The sequence below is a fragment of the Triticum urartu genome, unplaced genomic scaffold, assembly GCF_003073215.2.
Source record: "Triticum urartu cultivar G1812 unplaced genomic scaffold, Tu2.1 TuUngrouped_contig_3917, whole genome shotgun sequence".
Classification (NCBI taxonomy): domain Eukaryota; kingdom Viridiplantae; phylum Streptophyta; class Magnoliopsida; order Poales; family Poaceae; genus Triticum; species Triticum urartu.
In genome coordinates, this window is record NW_024114470.1 from 1 (window position 1) to 9,725 (window position 9,725).

At 43.8% G+C, this 9,725-nt stretch overlaps 1 long non-coding RNA gene across 17 annotated transcripts; it reads right to left on the bottom strand.

The window, feature by feature from the left end:
* Positions 1 to 11: 11 nt before the first annotated feature.
* Positions 12 to 6,440, bottom strand: LOC125527449. 17 transcript variants are annotated; one of them, XR_007292114.1, is made up of 6 exons: positions 5,928 to 6,440; positions 5,566 to 5,652; positions 4,520 to 5,487; positions 4,339 to 4,412; positions 3,454 to 4,044; positions 2,026 to 3,305 (listed from the first exon to the last, which is right to left on the bottom strand). It is a non-coding gene; the product is annotated as an uncharacterized LOC125527449 (long non-coding RNA). The 17 variants fall into 17 exon arrangements; XR_007292112.1 differs by having other exon boundaries at positions 4,339 to 4,439; XR_007292113.1 differs by having other exon boundaries at positions 3,454 to 3,760; positions 3,901 to 3,908; positions 4,045 to 5,487; positions 5,928 to 6,439.
* Between the last annotated feature and the right edge of the window lie 3,285 nt (positions 6,441 to 9,725).

Sequence of the window (9,725 nt, forward strand, 5' to 3'; positions counted from 1 at the left end):
CAAATTCCGGCAATCATAAGTGACAACTGCCTCTAAAGTGCGATACTCCGACTGGTTCTTCACGCCTTGAATATTTTTCATTGAATCTCTCCATCGCATGGGAGTGGACGTCCAATTTTCTGCTAACTTCAGGCCCATCATTAATGCTTCAGCTTCCATCGGTGGAATGTCCAACCTTGACCGCTTGTACCTGCATGAATCAACGTGTTGCAACACCCGAGCTCCAGTGCTCTCTATATTTAATCATTTTGAAATTTGTGTTTTGAAGTTTCAAAAAAAATGTGAATTTTTTTCCAGGGATACATATACACATTCCAAATACCCGTGGCAGCTGTGGTAGTTATCTCGTTTTGTTTTTGGCTATAGAAAAAAACAAATTTCTAGTAGTATATAGGACAAAAGGGGAGTCATTCCTGTCAGAATTATATCTTTTTCATATCTAAATACAACGTATTTTTTTCAGGTTTTTACCGGGCCTTAAGAATGTGTGTATGTATTCACGTATTTGATTTAAGATTTTTCTAGCAACCTAAGTGTGTTTTTAAAAAATTTCAAATATCTAGAGCAGTGAAGCCCGGTAGTTGCAGGCACTTTTCGCAACGAAGCCCCCAAATGAGTCACGAAGAATAGCCCATAGGCCCCGTTGCCTCCATCAGTGTGAAACGAAGTGTTCTTGTTGAGCTACACACTGCCGAACGTAGATAAAGTCCATTTACGAACTTGGCGTCGGTGCATGATCCTCCAGGGCAATGGAGTTTGCAACTACGTACCGTCCTCATGCTCATCGATGAGTGAGCAAGGGGATCATATTTTTTTCCTCATGAAAATATTTCAACACTCCCACCAGATAAACCAGAAGGAAACCGTTAGAAGATCCTTGTTGTTGATTAGATTCCTTGCTTTTAGCAGCTTCCTCGTGTCAATTATCAAGTCCACCCACACTTATCCAAAGTACCAATAGAAAAAAAATGCAATGATATTTTCTTTGTTGGAAATGGCTTGGGGTTAGTATATAACCATTTTTTAATAAATAAATATGGTAATTTGGATTATTTTTATTGAGATGAACAACTTCTGCTTTTCTTGATGCATGGCTAATTAGTCAGTGGTTTGTTACTTGAGATGATCAAGTGGATTATTAGTAGTTTCCAAACATATAAATGATGGCCATTATTACCACCTAGTCTATAGCATAGCTTCGACCTAGATTTGGATATATCAGTATGTTTTATTTGGCCACAATTATGATTTGTAGATAGGCAACTGCATGATTCAAAGATCAAGCGATTGTCATTTTCAACAACATAAATGGTGGGGGGGGGCACTAATATTCATGTCAAGAATATAACAATGGGAGGGGTGAAGCTGACTCTAACAATAAGGCGATGAAGTCTACTTGAAACAAGAGTACATAGTTCTTTCCCACACTAATTGCCACAAAATTTCAGCATGTTGGCTCACCTGATTTATAAAGCATTTTCACACCTGACTCCTTGATCATGTCATTTATGAATAAAAAAATACATAAGTAACTCTCCGCTTCAGAATTGTACTTGGCAATTTGCCATTTTCTAAAATCATATGCTATTATGATGAACTACAAAAGGTGAAACAAATGTCTGTCCTTATTTTAAGAACCCTACACTTGATAAAGTATAGGAAATATCCAGATAATCATAAATTTAACTGAAGTTCAGGGATGCATAAGCAGCAGTAAGAATCAAGTGTGTTAACTTGAGGATCCCCATGTCTCTAAAGTAATAAATTTTAAGGAAGCGCCCTAGTGGGGAAAAAGATGATAGATCTTAAATGGCTGACAATTTAGTGGCATTATTCTTTGACAAACTCAAGGTAGTAGTACTATTTTTAGCAAGTTCATATGCAAAATCATTACAGTAGGTACCCTCGACATAGGTTGTAGGGAAAGTGCATATGTGAAATCATTACTGTACCTCCTTTTTTTGTTCATACTTCATATATGGCAATGTCCTTGCTGTTAGTTAACTATGCCTAAAGAAAAGTTCCTAAGATATGAATCAGATTACCTGAATTAGTAGCTGGAAGAACTCTGCCATGTACTATATACAGCCTAATGTACCAGGTTGACACCTAAGAAATGGATATTTAGTGTCCATATTTCCCTATCTACAGTATAAGATAATACTAAATCAAATCAAAGGTCCCCGTGCGTTGCAATGGGATGAAAAAAAATAGAAACATGGATCCTTTGCTAAAAGAGAACATTATGCTCTCATCTTCATACCTGCTACCATGCTTCGCTTTCCTCCGGTGCAGTCTCCCTCTTTTCTCTCAACATCGCATGCTTCGCAACGGAGAAACACCATATTCCGAGTGCCCTCGCCGTGCATCAATGACAGGTGCAATTTGGTTGAGCGAGGCAACTTTCTGCTCAATGACACGGGCTTTGGCGGACACCTTGAAGCGTTTCGCGCCTATGATTCCGCAGTTGTGAGCCTGGTGACGAGCTAGTCAGGAAGAGCCAAGCTCAGAATCATGAGCGCCTCCTCAACTATTAGAAAGCCTTCTCAGTTAAGTGCATAAAATGATATATAGAATGATAGAAGTGTCCATTACTAATAGACGTCAAGAGCATCAATTTCGCAAAGATGATACCCTCAAACTTTCGATAGATAAAAATCTGCAAATATTCCTTCAAGTCAAAGAAACTGTTATATTAAATTTTCTCATGGAGATCTCACCACATGTTCTTCCATACTTGCTTCGAAAAGGCGTTTAATATGTAATCTGCATTAGACTAAATAATTTTCTATGTTGAGCTTCCAAGTCATCTCCTAAATTTAAAGCCTAGACAATCTGTGAGATACTAAATGACTGAACTTCTTTGAACCTTGTACTCATACTACAGTAAAAAAAATTGCCCACATGATAAATTCTGACATTCGCTAGTGTGAAACAGAAAACAAAAGCTGCTGCTACATACCTTGACATACGGCAGCAACAACATCCAAACACAAACAGCGGGCACCTTCAGTGAGCAGAGCATGCAGCGTCTGGTCAGGGGAAGTGAAGAAACTTCACCATCATACAACGTTGTTGATGTACACGAACCAAGCCTCACAGGTTGTTTGCTCTAGGTCCATCTCTTTTGTAAATCTGAAATTGAGTGTAATTGTTGATCTTGGTCAATGAGAGGCAAGATCCATGGAGGGAGATTGGATATGTGGGTTAGAACTTGGTCTTGAACATGGTGTCGGGATGCTGTGGACGCAGTCATGGCGCAGCTGGTAGAAAGTCAATGAGGAATCATCCGCCGAGTCCTTGTCCTATAGACCAATGATTATTAGTAAAAAAAATATTTCAACAACTCATTTTCTAGTGTTAGATATATACCGCAGTAAGAAAAAATATGCATAGATGTGGAAGAATATCCAATCTAAAAACTTAGTTAATTTGTAAACTATTAGTTCTTACAACATGATGGGGTTGAAGTTCACGAAGTTGCTCGTCCTAAACGGCAAGCGGTATGGACAAGCGTGGATTTCTCGCCTAGGTTTCCTTTCCGAGCTCGGTGGCTGGAGGATCTCCATTAATCAATTGTCTCTAAGCGCAACCGGGTTCGCCTCCCGGTCACGGTCATATGAAGATCAAGATTGATCTCAAAACTCCTCAGGCATCACCATAAGTCGTAACAGAAAGAATGCCATCGTACTTGAGGGCGCTGGGTCCTCGGCGTCCTCGGTCTTCTCGGCCATGGGCGATGCCGACGGTGGGCTCCTTCCTGCCATAGCCCTCAGTGCGGCGGAAATAGGGTGATTGTGACAACATTTAATAGGTATTTAAAATAGAGAAGCATTTGAGAGTAGATAAAAAAAGTAACAATTGCTATGGTTAATCGATTGTTATACTGGTGATATATACCTGAAGTCCTGAACCAACCCATGATATTGGTTGATGTCAAAAAAAACATGATACGGTTAGTCTGCATCTTTGTTTCATTCCAAAAAGAAAGCTCAGATGCTTGTCTTTGTGACAACTTTGACATCTCCACAATGATGGATTTACCTTTTATGTGGCCAAAGCACTGTCAGAGTATGCATCATCTTATAATTGCACAAAAAGTATTGCGTATGTTAGAAGTTTGAATTAGGATTCAATCAAAGAACCTGGTAATAGCTGAACATAAATTAGGATAAAATTGCAATAACAATGGCCATCAATAGTTGCAACAGGAAGAAGAGGCAGATCGACAGCATGCAGGTTTACCAATAACAATGTTCACCAATAATTATTATCACCAACCATAGATGTTTTCTGTTTGTAATAGGAATGTTTAGGAAATTAGAAGCACAAACTCACCTTCTAACGCACATGAACACACCTGCACATATGGTGCTTCCTTCTGGCCATTTTTTGGGTGGCTTGCTCTCATCCTCGAGGTACCAAGAATACGCACGGACCTTTTTAAATTCAGTTGCGCTCTTCATGAACTCTAGATCCCGATTTTGTCCAAAAGTGGATACGGGTGTAAAGGTAGTACCTGGGGTTGGGGCAACATCATATTCCTCCTCTGTCGTCTTCCCTAAACTCCTTTCTCTTGGCAAAATTTGGACTGTAGCACTGCTTTCAATTGTCTGAAACCAACAAAATGTCTGCACAACATTCCCATATGCCTGAAAATATTCTGGACGCGCACACTTAATTTCGCATCCAGTTTCACTGATGCACCTAGACACAACCAAGGACATTGATTTGAAGAACTCATCTTCAAACTTTTTGTATATCTCGCTTGTGTAAATTTCACAATCTTCAATCTCGAGATGCCCCCAATTGTTTTTTCATTGGTTTCTGTTGGCAAAAATTGATGAGGTGCTTTGAGATTCTTGATGAAAATCATAAGAACTGGATTGATCTCACTGTGTGAGTTCCACTGCCTCTTCTCTTCACAAATTGCAGACAGAGGGTGATTTTGCTCGTTGCTGAATATGCTCACATACCAACCTGCTTTGCATGGAGGAGACGCATCCTCGCCTTCGTTCTGTTTTGCACGAAGAAGAATTATCATTGTCCCTCTTAACCTGCACACCGAAAACCAAACAAGACAATGACAATGCTAGCTACAATATAAATACCAAGCAATTTCAAAGCATGGAAAAAATTCAAGCACAAGACCATCATGGAGTGGTTGGGGAAACGACAAGAATATAGTTGTACTACAATTTCAAGCAAGACGCTATGTAACTGATCTAGCACCAGCACACAATTTTGTGCGTCATCTGGTAACGTGCATGCCCTCATCTCGGCTTTCCATGATGAATTCCAAAACCATCCTCCAAAGCAAATAGCTTATATTGTCCGTACGCTTCTTGGCATGAATCAAATGGCATGCCTTCTACAAGAGCAAAAGTGTCGGCCGAGTGCTTGCCTTCAGAGTTTAGTAGACATCTTCCAATCGAGTTCATCTTGCTTGGGGTTGCTCTGGTCGCAAGTCCAGTTTGAATCCAGTTCCTGAACCAAAGAATCAACCGTCAGATCGTGTTTGGAACTGAATTTTAGCAGGGAGGGAAAGGGGAGAGGAGCACTCACGATTGTCGAATCAGCAGCATTGCAAGGCAAGATATGCACTTAGTGTTCTGAAAATCTGCAGAACAGATCATGAAACATAAATGTACCCTGCATACAAAAGAAGACCAAGATCAATAAATGTGTAAAATTGAGAAGCACCAAATCTGATTCAAGCACAAAAGAACAAGGGAGAGCTTATGCTATCCTGCTGCTAGGCCACGGTCATCGCCGGCGAGCACCCCGTCAAGGACTACCGCAACACATCCGCAAACCTGGCCCTGTCGCTGTTCTCCATGTCCGGGCCAGTCGGGGGAAGGGAACAGAGATGGAGGAGGGAGAAGGGAGAGGAGAGAAGAGGGGGAAAGAGAAAGGGGTGGAGATACCTGTGATAACGGGGAGGCGGGAGTGCGGGGCGGGAAGAGTCGCCGCCGGCGGGCAGGATGAAGAGCTGGCGGCTCCAACCCTAGCTTGCGCGTGAGAACTGCATCCGTCGCACAAAACCAGGGCATCCATCGCCTGCCGTCGTGCTCCAGCGAGCCGGCGACCGAGGGTTGCCTGGAGCGGAGGTGGAGGCGACCAGAGCCGGCGGCGGCGCGGCGCTGAGGTTGGTGCGACGGCGAGGCGGCGGGGCAGAAACTGCAGGAGACGGCGGCGGGGACCTCGAGGCCGAGCTCAGGTCATGGCTTCCCTGGCTCCAGAGGCCGTCGCGGCGCCGGATGCAGCGGCGGGGCGAGGAGGAGGCCGGCCGTCGGGGAGGCAGGAGCTCCTCGTCCCCTCGATCCAGATCGGGATTGAGGAGGGAGCAACAGGGGCGCGAGCGAGCGGGCGATAGGTTTAGGTTTTTTTATCGCTGGTTAACCTTCGTAGGTTTTTTTTCGTTGGTTAACCTTCATAGGTCTATTTTTTTTTACGTGGATGGATGCGGGTTTGGGTCTCAGGAGAAGGTTTTTTTGGTTTGTGGTGGCTTAGTCACAGGTGGGAGGAGGTACCAAAATAAACCATGGAAGGTGAGACTAAAAAAACCGGAAGCGAGACTACCAACTGCTTCCTTAGGAGTAGAGATATTCCAACATAATCCGTGCACATGAAAAGTGTCACACATACCGTCTTGGATACGGCTCTGGCTACGTACAACGCTGAGTCGGCTGCCACGAGTCTACATGCTGACTTCCAGTCCAACCACACGTCAACCAGCGCTACTGGCCCGGGCCAGGGCCGAAGGGCCGCCGCTGCTTCGGAGGAGCAGCTCTTATCTTCGAAAGCCCAAGGCCGCGAAGCCCAGCGCTACTGGGTGTGTGTGGGTTGGTTTGCAACCGTGTGTGTTCTTTGTTGACATGTGATACTGTTGTAAGCCCTCAAAAAGAAAAATGTGACACTGTTGTAGTCTCAGACTTACTAACAGATTAGCCTAACCTGGCACCAAATCCTAGATCCACCCCGGACAATACATGATGCATGTAAAACTATGTTGCGGTGTACCCAATGCGGCAATGCGTACACTTATTATTTGCTCTTTTGTGTACGGACTGCATCTTGATCTAGCACACACTCATGTGCCTAACAGTTTACCAAGCATATTTGCTACCACTGCTTTGTTCAGGTCGGCCAACACCATGGGGTACAGCGGCGACTTCACCAGAGTCGGCGACAACAGCCGGTCCCTACACTTCTCTACATTAGTTATCACACGCGTGTACTCGGCGGCGACGAACGTGAAGTGGCAGCTGGGGAGCGTCTCTTCTTCGATGGTGTCGATGGAGCTGTCCGCCGGTGCGTAGTCGTCCATGCACCCTTCGTAGGCAACCCTCTGCTTGCTGGAGAGCGAGGAGTTCTGGCTGAGCTGGTCGCTCATGGCAATCGTCGTGTTGTCGAAGGAAATCGCAGTGGAGTGGGCTGCGAGGATCGCGTATGCGGTGGCTCTCTCCGTGTGCGACGGGGACATGTCGACATCGACTTCGCGCATCATGCGGATGCAAAGGTCATACATGAGCTTCGTGCCACACGCCTTCTGGCAGGCGGCCCCCGCGCCTAGTGACGGCACGTCGGGGCAATCCATCAGGGCGGCTGCCATGCGAATGCGAATGGGTACCAGGACGAGCAAGAGGAGAATGATCTTCGCCATAGCCATAGAGCACACACCTCTCTTCGTAGGGAGAGATATGCTCTGTTGTCCGAGCTAGCAAGCACAACATTGCACTATTTGTAGGATGTGCATTTAAAATCTTTCAAAAGGATCTTATAGATCGAATTAATTTTTTAAATTTGGAAACCAAGAACCTAATAAATTCGGAAATTAATGCCACTAATTAGTCAGAAGTTAATTACATGCACAATTAAGTAGGACCGTATAAATAATGAATATTTTTGCACCAAATCAATTTGAAAACCAAGTCATTAATAATACAATTAATTAATTAGGCATGCAGATAATTAATAGTAGGGATTTTTCAATTAGATAGATAATTAATTAATTTGGCAAACAGTTAATTAGGTCTACAGATAGAAAAATAATTGTACTAGATAACTAGATGGACAGTTAATTAGTCACGCAATTAATTAATTAGGCACGGAGATAATCACGTCAAATCAATTTGAAGGTGCTAGCGGGCATGGACGGCCAGCAGGCAAGCAAAGCTTTCAGCGACATGGTCCACCAGTGCTTGCCAACATAGAAAACGATCACGGCGTGCTTCTGGCATGAGCAATCAAGCATTCGTCAATACGGGTGATGACCATGCTCTGTGGGATGTTCATGTCGAATTTTTTTCCACAGAATCGGTTACATTAAAATACACGACAAACACACGCATGAAAAGCTGATAGTCAAGGACACACGTCACGCCCCTCTTTTCTCTCTTTATTTCTCCAATCGTGCAACGTTACTCACAGGACTGTGCATATATATAATTATTGTTCAAGAAATCGGTAACTGGTAGCTGTTCGGCCGGTTTGGGAGTAGTGATTAATCGGTGAGTCGGCCTATTAACTGAATTAATCGGTCGACCATCAATTGGTAGATTAAATAGGAATTACCAAAATATATCTAGTTTCTTTTATATATTATATCATGCTCATCAAAATATGCTACTGTTTGGTCGATCTCTAGCTATTGAGGAGCGAAAGGGGGTATGAGGGGTTACAGGGAATTTTTTTGGGCTATGTTTGCCCAAAAGTTAATGGGTCGGCAGCGATTAATCGGTCTAACAACTGATTGACCGATCAAATTGGTCAAATAATCGGTCTGACAAGTTAACACAATGAATATGTATGTGTTATTCGATTCGGTTATCCTGTGAGTAGCGATTAATTGCCCCATTAACTGATTATAATCTCTTCTTAATAATAAAGTACGGATTGACTCCGTGGGTTCACCATCATAATACGCTTATTCCCGTGATTTTATGCTTTCAATTTGAATTTAAAACATATATGCGAGGTGGTATTAAAACCGTTTCGTTCACCGGTGACAATTGTTTCCGAGTGTAGTCGATGTTGGGCTGGAGCGAGGCGAGTCTGCTAGGTTAGATGGACCAACTCTGGCCCATCTCATCTATACGTTTTAGTTTTTTTTTCCTTAAAAAAAACAATCGCTGGTCGTTTGTATTTCGAGGTTGGTGGTTTTGTCTTCCGGCTCAACTCTACGATTCCTATAGGGAGTTGGAAACCAGCGGCACTAGACATGTAGGCACACAATAACCCCTGGCAAAACCATATTAAAGGAAAACTTCTAGGCAATAGATACCTTATTTATAGAAACGGAAAAACCAACGGGCCACCCACACCGTTCCGATCCTGCCTTTTGTGATTTGCTCGAGATCGATTGCGATCTCGGGTTTAGGTCCGCTGCAACCAAGGCGAGTGCGCCCGTAATCGTTCGCAAGACTAGCCAAGTCATGGCCGTACGTGGAGATGGACTCGTCACAACCTGCCATGGCACGGCCGTACCTGGAGAGATGCACATGAAGCAGGATGAGGGCCATCGGATCGAGGCATCGGGGAGCAAGGCTGAACCTGCCGCCGTCATTGATGTCGATGATGGTAATGCCAAGGACGTAGATGCAGGTGGGACTGGACGTGGAGAACATGCTCTGTGCTAGGATTAGCATCCAGCATGACGATGATGATGAAATGTCGCTGGGCGTGAGTGTGGACAAGCAGAAGGCCATCAACAACGAACACAC